The following is a 14,498-nucleotide window of genomic DNA, read 5'->3' on the forward strand; positions in this document are numbered from 1 at the left end:
TTTCTCTCAGCCCAGCAGAAGCCTTTCTCTGACAGCCTAATCCGGTGCCATTTTCCAGAAAGTTCATCTGTTGCTGGCATTTAACGGGCACTCGGCCAATGTGTCACTTTGAACATCGCAAGAGGTAAATACTCTCTGTTTCTTATGGGAATCAAAAGAGCTTGCATTTCAGCTCCTGCAATGTTATCAGGCAGTAACCCAAAACCATCCTTGAACAGGGCAAAACTGGCCTACGCGAAAACAAAGTATTTTTCCATTGTCCATTCTACACTCTCCCTGATTGTTTCCTCCAACCTCTTCAAGGTATCACCTTCCGCTTTCTCCTTCTATTTCCTTCTCCCTTCCCTTGACTCCCTTTATCACCTCTCCCAGCTTTCCTCTGCTTCATTCGTGTCTTTGATGTTTCGTCCCATTGTCCCTCAAACCTTTTCTTTTCTCTCTTTCCTCCAGCTTCCACCATCTACTTCCTCCCAGCTTGCATCAATCACCTCTCTCCAACTACTTATCTCCAACTTTCTCCAGCTTCCTTTGCCACCTCATTCTTTCCCCAACAGCCTCCTCACCTCACTTGCCAAGTCTGTATCCCCACCACACTCTAAACATCCTCCCTTCTCTTTTAGGGGCCATGCTCCTTACTTGGGCTATCCTCAACTAAACTAAGGTTATAATTCGTATATGCTCGTGTTGTCTAATGTGGGTTTGCATAAGTAGTTTCCCTTTATTACTCTCACCTATGTGTTTCTGCTGTACATCCATGTACATTAAGCTGATATCAGGCTCTGTCCCATCTTGGTCCACCTTTGTGTAGTCTCTCCTACACTCCACGTTTATGCACTGGCTGCAGGCCTGATGCCTCTAGCCTGCTACCGCAGGAACCAACAGGGCTAGTAAGAACTTACTGGTTCTGTTCTCTTACAGCTTCCATGAAGGGGAAGTGAAACATACCGGGTCACAAGAGCATTCATATTTCATTGCCTTTTTCCTGAAAAGGGCAACAAAATATGCAGTGGGCTGCTTATGATGATCTCCTGACTCTCTCCTGGGGACAGTGTTGTGGTCTGGCAAATCCCCTGAATATCTCCTCTGGGCCCAGCATCAAACAGTAGGTGGTGGTACCCAGCCCCTAGGCCTACCCCATCAATTATCATTAGGCAGGGGACTTTGTAGAAAACAACAACTCTGGACTAAACTTAACCCACAACTATGAGGATTCCCTAAACTGATACCCTTCAAGACAACTCAACTATTATCCCTCCACAAAGACAATTGGCCTGCTTCCCTTTCAAACTGTAAACATATGAATCGTGGCCAGGTGTGACGCATATTTAGAGTATTCTTACAAGAGGTTTTGGCTTCTTGTATATGTGTTCTCTTTTCTAACAGAGATTACTGTTTTCTAAATGAGTATGCCCTCATGACCTAAGGAAAAAGAAATCCCAATGTTTTGGTAATACCAACAGGTATGGACATTTTAAATTTGTTCGAAATTATTAAACCTTCTCTATCTTGCTTAGCTGAATGCATGGTAATATTACAGGACGCTAGGAATCAAAGCTTTCAAAAGGACGTTTATGTCAATATCGTACTCATGTTCTAACAATCTCTGTATTTCTGCCACTGCCTGGTATCAAAATGTAAGGCACAACTAGTTGTAGATCTACAAAAATATCTATATTTAATCCATGTAATTCATAAATGGGTGATAATGTTGCATCTGTCTTGATTTTATTGCCTCTTACCTATGTCCTACAATGGACTCTAATCAACCAATTAATTCAGTAGCCTGTGATGATACCATACCATTGTAAAAAAATTGTAAGAAGATTTTCCTAAGAAATTGACTTATACACAGAGTAGCAACCAGTTCCCCATGAAGCTTCCAATTTCCTCCTTTAAATTAAATTTCTAGAAATGTATTAAAATACCACTTTGCATCTACGTTTTGTGGGGTAGAGACAAAAGTTACAGGTGTCAGTTTATCTGAGGACATTACTAGTCAAGTGTAGAGAACGACGAATGAAACAGGATTTTTGATGTTCTAAAAATCAGACATCGAATCAGCTACAATAAAACTACACACTAATACAGGCAATCATTTATCTAGGATCGGATGGTTGGCGCTTGAACTCGATTTCTGTTAGGAAGCCTGGGAAGTGTGAAAGGGCAAATCATACCAGAGGTACCAGAGATGGAATGCCTCCTACTTTCAGAAAGGTTGGCAAAGACACTAAAACAGTCTGCTATATTATTAAGCAATACATTATCAAAGTATCCACAGTCCTGAAGTGTTTGGGATGTGGCTCATATCCATCACTTCAGTGAAAGCAATCTAGCCCCAATGTATTGTTCTGAAGTCAGGTGGGAGTCATTGCAAAGTTCTACATGTTTGTCAGTCAAAGAAAAGTATCTGATTCTCTGTTGATTCTCTGTGTTATCAACATTCCTGTCATGTAATAGTAATTTATAACAGCCATTTCTGACAGCAAAAATAGCTTTCTTAAAGGTTCTGAGTAAATTAGAACTATCTAATCATCTCCTTTTCTTAATTTGTGGCACGTTTGTCGCTGGTTAGAACAAAATCTGCTGTCTGAAAGGCAATAAAATGAATACAAACTTCTTTGCCAAGGACCATTTTTAGGAAAAGTATTTCTAGGCAATGCAACTGTTACCACAAAAGCCTGAATTAAATTATTTCAACACTGCTCATTTTAGATGGACATATTTCTGTACAATGTCTCCTTATTAAACTTGTTTTGTTCTAATCTCTGCTAGGATTGGGATGTAGTAGAAAAGAGACATGTACTGCACTACATGCATGTTATTACATCATTAGTGCGTCAAACCCAGATGATACAATGTATTGATTTATCTAAAAGAAGAAATTAATAGTAATACAAAGTTAAGCTATCTAGTATGTGTGTAGTTACCTGATTGTCAAAAACAAACCTATAACTGTGAAGAGTTGAATGTTAACCCTGTATATATGCTTATGTTTTAATGTAGTTATTACACAGCCACAGTAGTGGCTGTGTAGTTATGGTTAAGTTGCTAATCCCATAGGAAGAGCACTTTTTGGGCGGCTTATAACTTCGCTCCCCCTGGACGAATCCACACCAAACCGTGCAAAAAATGTATATGGCCCACTCTGATTTTTTTTACAAAGTTTGGTGAGGTTTGGTCCGGGGGGGAAAAGTTATAGGGGGGTCCCAAAATGTCTTTTTTTTTTTTTCCATAGACTGAATGGGGGAAAAACTTTGCACACGCCTACAGCCCAAACCGCTGGACAGATTTTCACCAAATTTACGGCAGAAGCAGTGGCTTGGTCCCGAAAGCGTGCTTTTTCTAAATTTGGTGAAAATCCGTCCAGTAGTTTTTTAAAACAATCAAAAAGTAGGTCTAAAAAAATTAGTGATATCTATGTCCGCTCCGCAGAGACACTTCCCTGTTCACTCCACGGCAGGATTGGCTAATTGGCTCGCGTCATGTCCGCAGACACACAACGTGTCTGCCGATTGGCTGGAGTGAGGCGTGATGTGCGTCAGATTATTCCGATGCACCCGCCATCTTGGATCCGCTGACAGTGCGGTGGCAAACAGAGGCGAAATGCAGTTTTGGGGAGTGTTTTGGTGTGCAAGAGTGCTTGGGGAGGTTTGGGAAGTAAGATGGGTGATGGGTGAAATACCGTATTTGTTTAGGTGGCAGGTGCTACTGATGTATTCGCCATGCCCACGCTGTCCGGGATGTTCGTAATTAGTGAAAATGAGGGGTGTCCTAAGGATAGTATTCCAGTCCGTGCTGTGCGCAGGCAAGTTGAAACTGTTCTAAGGACACGCCCGGTGTCAGCGGACATTACAATTGACCATATGCCACAGTTAAAATGTTTGATTCTATGGGTGTGATATGCTGCAGTGGTTGTGGCCAGGGCCTAGAGTCTTGGGTGAATGGCCAAAGACCATGCAACCAAGAACGAAGTTATAAGTACTGGAGTTATAAGCCACCATGGGTGTGATATGCTGCACTGGTTGTGGCCAGGGCCTAGAGTCTTGGGTGCAGAATTTCTTTTTTTTCTTTGTTTTTTGTTTGAAATGGGGGGGTTCCTCCCCAACCCCCCTTTTTTAAAAAAGAAAATATGTTTAACCTTTTTTTTACTTGCAGAACCCAAAAAAAACATGTAAATAAAAAAATAAAGCATTCGAAAAATGTTTTTGACATTCTTTTTTTGACATTTTTGTAATTCGACCAAATGTTTTTGACATTATAACTGCACACCGGTACAGACACATGGTTTCCAAAGTGGTACTCCTGTTCGGGTAGTATGTGTCCAGTAAATTGTTTTTCAAAATGTCTTGGCTGTTGGGATCATTTGTCTCTATTGTTTCTATGTCCTCATATGATTTGAGAACTCTTTTTCTAGATTTAGCAAGACCAGGTCTTAGCCATACTATATTTTCAGATTTTCCAAACAAAGCACTACTGGTTAAACGATCTGCAGCTTCATAGGAGCCACATTCTCTATGAAAGAGCATTTTTATGCCTCAGCTGTACACTTTCTGAGATAGTGTTTTGTCTGATGATAGGTCATTCCAGAGGTCTTAAAGCTCTGTTTTTTCTGCTTTTGTTAAGTAGGCTGTAACATATAGTGCAACTGCAGTGGAATTGTCTGCAATGTACTGCACATCTATGTTTGCATTCCACAAGAGGGCAATGATTGCATTGTAATCATTGATATATTTTGATTCTTCTGTTCTTTTTATGTAATACATGTTCTTAGGTGATTTACCTTTAACACTGTGTCTAACTGAAGACACGAATTTGTTCACTTCACCTGTTTCTGTAACTAGTCTAGGGAAACCAAAGCGGCATTTGGTGTAGTATTTCCCTTTGTTTTTGTATTTGCAATGACAATATTTGCACATTTGTGTCTTTGACATTGTACAATTTGTGCATCAAGGTCACTATGTCTCGTTTGTGAAGGGATTTCACAAGTGACATATTTTTGGATGAACTGCAAAACAGTGGCATCACTGTCCTGACCAAAGTTAGGAGCATCTTTAATCCATAAAATCATGTGGTTATGTGGTGCTCCTCTGGCTTGGTATTCTTTTCTCCAAAAGAAGTTTTGCACTTCTCCGAAGGGAGGAACAGTTTTATTACAAATAAAGTGTAGCATAGCAATGAAATGATGGTGGAAATATTTTGAAACATTAACAGGATCTAGAGAACAAAGTTCTCCAGGTGTTAGTATTTCTATGTTTGTTTTGTTTTTGTTTGATATGCGTATGAAATCATGTAAATCTTCCCATACATATTCTGCACAACTTAATGTAACAAACCAAGTGTGTGGGCCATGGTTTCTTATCATACAACGTACATCTCTGTGACGTCGGAACAAGTACTCTTTCGTACCAAGCATGTTTGCAAACAGATTTGTAATGCTTGATTGTAAAACCTCATCTTTTTCTTGCACTTTTTGTATTAATTGCGTAGGTGACATATTTTGAAAGTGGGTTCCTGATTTCAATATGTGTGCAACTCCGTAACATAGAGTTGCTTGTTCACTTTCAAAGAGTAGGTGGAATATGTATTCCACATTGTGTCTAAATCTGGGATCTTCAGAATACATTCGTAATGAGCGGTATTCTGATGCTGTTATCTGAGTCGGTCTATCATCGTACCTTCCTCATTTGCTAGTAGGAAAGATTAGAGGAAAAGCATGTGCTTCTATACTTTTTTCCAATATGCTCATTGGTGATCCTTTGGTTTGTCACGTTTGGTACATTTCTAGTGCAACATCTATGGTGTCATTAGAGTGTAATGGATGAATTGTATAATGGTCTAAAATATTGGATACTGTAGCAGGATCTAGAAGTTCAAATTGACCAGTTTCTGGTGACTCTTGAATTATTTCAGTTGTTTCCCTTAATTTTTCTTCAATATTTATTTCTTTGTAGTATTCATTATTGTCTTTTAGATATTGCAAGTCTTGTCTAACTTTATATAAGTCCACAAGTTGTTGCAAAAATTTTTTGTCTTTTGTTGGTACACCATTTACTAAGACAATTAAAGATTGCTCTATTGGACGTTGCACTCCTGGAGTGTGCACATTTTCTTTCAGATCTAATAGTAAATAAACTACTTTGCTACAAAGGCCTTTCATCAATTCAGAGGAAGGTAATTTTGCTGTTTTTGGTTGAAGGCGTATTAAAGCTTGAAATGGGTGCTCTGTTTGAATTATGATACTCTCATATAAATTGAGTTGTTGCAGGGGTTTTGGTAGTGGGAATAATTCCAAGTTATTTGTGATAGCATGTGAAGGAGTTTGGTTGTTGTCAAGTTTTGTAGTGCAGTAACTGCAAAGTATTAAGGGGTCAGTTATTTCGTATGTGTTTTCTGATACAAGGTAGAGAGCTGATTCAAACCATTTGGAATCTTCATTGTCTTCTATTTTGTATGCTACGTCTATAGTTTTTGTTTTACTTTTGTAAGAAGTTCTGCGGCAACACACACACACATGGTTTGGTAATTCAGCGGATGTACTTTTAAATGTTAGTATTTCTTTTTTGTATGTGTTTAGTAGAAGGTTGCCATGTGCAGAATTGTTGCTTGTCTGTTGTAAAGCTATTGCTTTTTGTAAGTGGCTTTCACTTCCAAAATATTTTCTCTGGATACGGTTGATTTCTTCTTGTAGGTCTTTGGGCGGACCATATAGAAGAGTGTTATTTAAATTGGCTAGTTCTAAAGCAGGACTTTTAGCATAGTACAGTTTATAGACTAGATTTCTTATAGTTGAATGATGTGTTGATATCATTTTGATATCATGGAAGGTGCTTTTGCAAATAGGTCCTGAAATGCAGGCTAATGAATGTCCTTGTAGTCCTGTGTATTTGCGCACTGGACAGGCATCCATATTTTGCAGCACTTTCATTTTGATTTTATCTTTACCTTTCACATACTGATTGAGGAACTGTCGTAAAGATTTGAAAGATTTTTTGGGAATGTTACATATTGACGTGTATGGCCATTTGTATTCTGGACGTTCTGGTTCTGTCGAATCGAGAGGTAATTCTGAGTTTTCTAGGGATCATTTTGTAAGCAGTATTTCTGTTCCATTATGGTATTATTAATTTTTTCATAACCTCGTCCACTGCTATGGATGGCAATGGTGTTTGTTGGGATTTGTTTGTATGTTTCTTCATTAAAATATGGTTCTGTGGTCGTGGTGTGACTCCATTCACCTCCACAGATAATTAAGAAGTTATTTTTGTTGACATTCCATTTATTGAGAAGTTTTATTTTTAGTTTAGTAGTTAGTTTTGTTAGTGGTTTCATCCTGTTTAAAACTAAAATAAATAACTTCCTTTTCAGAAGGATTGCATTGTCTACGAGAGCTTCTAGGATTAATTTTCTAAGGTAGGTTTTAAGGGTTGTGCATGATTTCTCTCCTGTTTTTATAAGATTCTGAAGGACTCTGTGGCAGAACATTTTTGCTAAAATACTTTTTTTGGTATGGTTACTTGCTAGTATATCAAGATTTATAGGAGCAGTTTTAGCAGTAGTGATAGCCAAATTCTTGTTAAGCATTTTTTGTTTCGTTTTACATTTTGATAGAGGAAGCAAAGTTTCTGTACTAGAAGCTTGTTTTGTTTCGCTAAATGACTGTAATTGCTGTTTTGTTTGAACGTTTTGTACAAACTCTGGTAGAGATGGATGCTTATTTTGGACACTTTTATTTTCATTTTCTCTTTTTCTGCGTTGCTTTCTACGGACTTGCTTTTTGGTAGGCATTCTTTGGGATCTGTTGAAAAAAATAAATGGGTTGGGCCGTTTTGCAATGTATGTGTGCTGTGTGCATGAGTGTCTGAGTATGATGGGAAAGATGTATGTGGTGGTGTGTGATTGTGCATTGGGCAGTTACAATGAGTTGGGAAGGCTATTCTTCTATTTTTGTGTTACTAAACTGTGGTTCAGATGAGAGTAGAAAGTGAGCTAGTGGTGAGGAGAAGCATTAATAATAAACGTAATGGTATAAAATTAAAACAGTTCTTTGTTTTATAGTGCTAACATTCTAAGGGTTGAGTATGTTATTTGTGTTCCAAAAAATGGGGATTTGTGTGCCATTCTGCCTGCTAATATCTGTTTAATAAATGAGGATTTGTGGGCAGAATGGTTCAGAAATTGCTGTTTTTTTTGGTGCGCAAATTACATGAATGAACCACACAGTGTCTTTCAGGAACAGTAAGAATATTAAGGTAGTATTGTACTTACTCTTTTTTTGTGGAATGAGCAAGTTTCTTCGGATATGTTGTTTGTGGTTCAGATGCTGCTGATTTTCAGGAGAGTGATCTTCACTGCAATTGTAAAAGAAAGAAGTTAATAATTTTGTGTAATTATAGCACTGATGTTAAAGTAGACGTTGATTTTTATGTTTTTGTGGTAGTATTCTTGTTTGATATCTGAACATAGTGTATGCATGCATTTCATTTGACTATGTGCATCCTTTATATTTTATTTACAATATGTTAGTTCAACATGCTTTGCAAATGAGTAGAATTTTAAGTGCATGAAAGCTGTGTTGTAGATAGCAGACAGGTTGGGAAGTGATAATTGATTTAGTAGATGGGAAAAATATCAATAAGTTCATTTTATAGGTAAATAGGCCAACATCGGGAGCCCCTGAGAGGGAGATTTCACCACAGCAATCAGGAACATTTATTTTTCTCTTGGGATTGCATTGGGATTAGCATTAATTTAGGCGGGAGACAGTAAAAAAGTGTGAGATTTTTCATTGAAAAATCGGGAGTCTAGCGCCTAAATAGGGAGGGTTGGCATGTATGTATAGGTTATGCGGGAAACATTAAAAAATAGTGGTATTTTAAAATGAAAAATCGGGAGTCTCGCACTTAAATCGGGAGCGTTGGGTATAGGCTATGCAGGTTTAGTGGCATTACTCTGTTTATATGGATTCATAAGAGTTGTACATGTACTCTGAATAAAATATGCATACCCGTAGTTTGTAATCATGCATGTGGATATGCATGGAGCTGTAAGTAGAAATCTTCGAGACTTGTACAGTTGTTTTTGTAGTAAGTGCTTTCCAATGATATGAGACTTGTATTCAGAGTGATCAACAGTACATTTGAAGTTCGGAACTCTGATGATGGAGTATGATGTAGAGGTCTTGGATGTGATTGGTGGATGGTTGTGTGACTGCTTAGCTGTATCCAATGAGGGAATGGCACCGAGAGTGATGTGGAAAGGGTAGAAGGGCTGGCTAAGAGTTACGTGCCGCGTGGACACTGCGGCTGTTCGCGGTTAAGGCGTGCCACATCTGGGGTTTTCCAGCAAATACAGTATGGAAAGGGGACTGTATGAATTAGCCAATCAGATGTTGACGTTGTGGATTTGTGTGGAAAGAGAGTGTGTGTAGTGAAGATGATAGAGGTGGAGAAATTCAGGGTGTTGGTGCTCAGAGATATGTTTGTCCATGGTTTACAGCAGTATTCTGAATGCAGGCATTTGGCAAACAATTTCGATGTTAAAGGAGTGGAGGTGGTGTGGAGCGCTGTGCCTGATTAAAATGTAGAGACAATCCTCCAAATTTGTGAAGATATGCGTAGGATGAACACTCCCCATCTGGTAGTTTTGCACTATGGTGTATTCCATTTGGGCTACGTGAGTGCCCCTACTTTGTTGGCAGATTTGGAACAGTTGGTTCAAGCAGTAATGGACATCCTTCCAAATGCGAAAGTAATTTATTCTGGATTACTACCTACGGCAATATGGGACAATAGGTCTGGTTTTTCTCCTCAGCAAAACATTGCTAGTTGTGCAATCAATCAACGCATGCATGCTTTCATGCTTAGAGCTGGTATGTTTTTCTGTAACAATGAGAATATTTATTCGAGTAATGCTGTTTATTTTGAAGAAGATGGTGTTTCTTTATCTTTTTTGGGAAATTCCATGCTGTTTTGGAATGTAAGTGTTGCTTTGGAGAAGGTTATGTGAAGATTTTAGTTGTAAAGTAAGAAGAAAAAACCCCCAAAAAAATACAAAATAACAGGTGGCTGTCAGGCATCTGCAAAAAAAAAAAAAAAAAAGGCTCTTTTCAGAGCCCACCTCAAAGGGGAAATGGGGCACACTATTTAAATTTACATTCACCACGCTCAGAACTTCGATATGTCCGCGGACATGACGGTAGTCTGCCGACAGCGCATATTACATACGGGTATTCTGGGGTGGAGAGGCATGCAAATGAGAATGAGCAGACCTAGGGATTGGTCAGTAAAGTTTAGTGGGTATGTTGTGTAAGGAGAGATTTTGTGAGAACTTCTTTTTCCTGAGAGAAAACAGATAGCTATGGCTGTGTGTTTTCGAAAACAGATTATCTGGATTTTGGGAGACTCCTGGATACATTGGTTGGAGGTGCATGCAGAACGTTGTTGAGTAGCTGCAGATCTTGGATTCCCTCATGTGGAAATGTACTGGCATGGAGTGCATGGAATGAAGTGGCTGGACTTGGTACCTCTCTGTGCTACTTTAGAGACAGAGCATCATCCAGACAAAATTATAATCCATTGTGGAGAGAACAGTTTAGGACATGTGTCTAGAATTTCTTTGCAATTTGCAATGAAAGAAGGACTTGAGAAGGTCATGGACATGTTCCCAAATTCCCAAGTAATTTTTTCTCGTATTGCGCAAAGACAAATGTGGCTGCGTTCTTCTTTATTTGGTCCACAAATGGAGAAAGCGAAGCGCAATGTCAATGTGGCTGTTTGTGCCTTTCTAAGAGATGTTGGCATGTCCTCTTTTCGCAATGAAAATATTATATTTCGTAGCACATACATTTTTCGCAGAGATGGAGTCCATCTTACTTATGCTGGCAATCAGATTTTTCTGAGAAATGTACAAAATGCATTGCAACCTTTTTTGGAATTAGAGTGACTTATTTTGCGGTACATGTTGACGATTTTAAGTTTTTCAAACACACAGAAACACCACCAAAAGGTTGTTTTCAGAGCCACCACTTCTTCCCAGAGAAATATGCATTGGTTTTGCTGGGGCAGCACCCCAAAATGTTATATGTCCTAGGACAATCCGCGGACTTTCAAAAAATGCGCAGGGCCCTGCAGTGTTTATTTGACACTTCTATTTTTAAAGTGTGAAAGGCTGCTCTGAAAAGAGCCTTTTTTGGGGGATTTTTGTTGTTTTATATTTTCTTTGCTTTTTTACACACGACACACTAGGAGAGGAGGGTAAAGGAGGGTAAGGAAGGGACACCAACCACAGGGATGAGAAAGGGCAGGTGCAGAGAGGAAGATGTAGGCTGGGCCTTAATTAGGTAGGTAGCAGGTCTTCTGGTGGTCCGTGACCGTAGTCTCGAAAACACTTCGAAGACTCTGCCCCCTGCAGAGTATGTGGAAAGCTAGGGCCATTGTCTGGGACATGTGAAATGGTGCGACACAAGTGAGACGGACAGTTACGGACAGGCAAAATGTTCGCAGGACTTACGGGTGTGGTGTGCATGTGCGTAGATGTTCTGCAGACTGTACGGCCAGATATAGTGTCCTTAGGACACAACCATTTTGTTTGACTATTGACATCCCGGACACCACGCGTGTTCTTAGCACAGTTTGAACTTGGCTGCGGACGGTACAGACAGGTATAGTGTCTTTAGGATTCATCCATTTTGTTCACTTTCGTATATCTTGGACAGCAGGTGTGTTCTACGAACAGTTTCATCTTGGATGTGAACGGTACGGACAGGTATAGTGTCCTTAGGAAACCCCATTTTGTTAATTTACGGACATCCCGGACAGCTGGTGTGTTCTAAGAACAGTTCCATCTTGGTTGCAAATGGTACGGACAGGTGTAGTGTCCTTAGGACATCCACATCTTGCTAATTACGGACAGGCCGGACAGGCGCACTGTCCGCTGACAGTTTAACTGCTTTTGTGATGTCATCTTTGATATCCTGGGTGTTACTGTTAGCAGTGCACGGTGGTGGCGCGAGTTATGGTTGCTTAGCTTACCAAAACTGTCAAATTTCAGGGGGTTTCGGTTTTACTTGGAACCATAACGTCCCTTTAACAAGGTTTTTTTAATGGATTTTATTATAGGTAGGTGGTTGTAATGTCTGTTAAGTTTAAAATCAACAAATATGTAAATCCAACAAAAAAAACAGACATATATGTCAACAACTGGATCCCGTAAAAAACATAGTAACACTGTGCATCACACCAACCACACTCTCCATGTATGCACATCAGCAGACGTAACCCCAAACCACCATTTCCCTGTCTCTTTATCCTCTTTTCATATCTACTCACCGCTCCTCATTTCCTTGCTTATCATTCTAACGTACATATTGGCAACCTGGCACTGCCTCTGTGTTACAACAAAGTGCTCTATAAGTTCGATTGCCTATCCATAAAGAGCTTGCCCAAGACATGGGGAGAGACATCCCACTGCAAGTTCCAAATCCCACAAGGCAGAATTTGTCAATTATCCACCCGAGGCTGATGAATAGAGTACCATTATTTTCACAGCAATTATAAAATGGAGGTACCTGGCATGAAGTGCTTCGTAAAGTAAAAACCTGATTATAAAAATTGCATTCATGAAAAATTAAGGTTGAATTCAGAAAACACACATTTTTGTCATGGTATTTAGTCAAGATATTGGGCCTCATTACGACCCTGGCGGAGAACCATGGTGCAATTTGCACCATGGTCCATGGCGCAAAGCTGCCAACTCCGCCATGGGGGTTGGCGGACTTACCGCCCCATTCCGACCTTGGCGGGGCGGTAAGTTCTCAATCCCCATTTACCCTTCCCCATTCCCATTTTTGCCCCATAGGGTATAATGGGAGTGGGGAAGGCGTTAATTACGCCACCGTAAATTACGGTGGCGTAATTAACAACAAGTCCCGTAGCGCCATGGATTTTTCCGCCTGCAAAAAGCAGGTGTAAAAATCACCATGGCGCTACGGGAACTCGTAGTCAGGCGGAAAGGTACGCCATGCTTTACGCCGGCGTAAACCCCTTTCCGCCAGGGTCGTAATGAGGGCCATTATCAGGCAAAAAGGTAACAGTAAACTTACTAAGAAAACTGTCCTCCTGTAACTGACAATGCAAGCACTAATTATGTGCATGAGTACCCATACATTTATCTATTTGAAAGGTTTAGAAATCAAATGTATTGGGTCAATTGAGAGTCCGCCCGAATGCAGCTGCACATGCATGGTTTTACCTTATCATATGGTCATAATGCCAGATATTTGTTTTTACAACCTTTTTAATGTTAGGGTGATTATTGAGCACCATTAAACGAGCACCAAGCCCAGTGGGCCTTATGTACTTCGGGGTCCTATAAAAATGTCCTTTCTTCTTAGAAAGGATCACATGCAGTTCAAAACCAATGACCTGTTTCCTATGTCTGCACCAAGACAATGTTTAATTATGCCAGTTGCTGCTAATTTGTTAGTAACGCACCTACAGAGACATACAGTGGGAGTGACAATGCAACACTCACCCAGAGAGAGAAGAGAGAGAGAGAGAGAGAGAGAGAGAGAGAGAGAGAGAGAGAGAGAGAGAGAGAGAGAGAGAGAGAGTAACTAGATCCCATAAAAAAAACCTTTTCAAGTTGTAGAAATATTTGGGTATTTTTAAATCTTTTGATTTCTATGCTCATGCTGACATAACATGCTAACCCAACATCCCCTTTTAAGCAATCCCACCCACAATTCTGGGCAAAAACAGAAAGTGAGGTTGTCAAAATCAAAATGTATTTAAAATGTATAAAGTACTTCAACCATGATGGTCTCCAAATTAATACCACAGAGATCAATGTATGATTAACAATGTATGATTAACAAATCGAAAATCAAATAATTAATCAAACAAATGTCTCGACCTACATGAATCTAACTATTGACAGTCTACACAAGCATTTGTTTTCATTCAAAAATATTTTACACAAATAATACTAAATAATACTAAGCATTATAATTATTCCTATACATTTTTGATCTCAGAAATAGAATTTTACTTCAATACTAACATTGCTGCTTCTTTACATGTAAACATTCCAAGTCACTTTTCAGCATACTAGTTTTTTTCCAGTATCAAGACAATCAAGACAAGTATGGTATTGGGTAAAATTAGTTTGAATAATGACTTCATAGTACATCCATAATCAACCAACTCCCCTGTGCAGGCATGATGAAGTGAATGTATTTGCTATATATAGTTTATTGAACTATAACCAACGGCCAGCTTAATTTGGCTCCTATAGGTTTGAATTCAAAACTAAAGTGTCATAGATCTGTCCACTCTACTCTGAACTCATATGCGTATTGTGTTCCCAAAATACATGGGTGCAGTTTTCACTAATCATGCATGTGTGACTTGCAGTCTATACTTGTGTGTGTGTATCTGTGAACACAGCTGCTCAACTTTAAGGTCTCCATCTGTGTGTGGTTTTCAGCCTACATGTATTTT

The sequence above is a fragment of the Ambystoma mexicanum genome, chromosome 2p, assembly GCF_040938575.1.
Source record: "Ambystoma mexicanum isolate Mex_15411 chromosome 2p, UKY_AmexF1_1, whole genome shotgun sequence".
NCBI classification, from domain to species: domain Eukaryota; kingdom Metazoa; phylum Chordata; class Amphibia; order Caudata; family Ambystomatidae; genus Ambystoma; species Ambystoma mexicanum.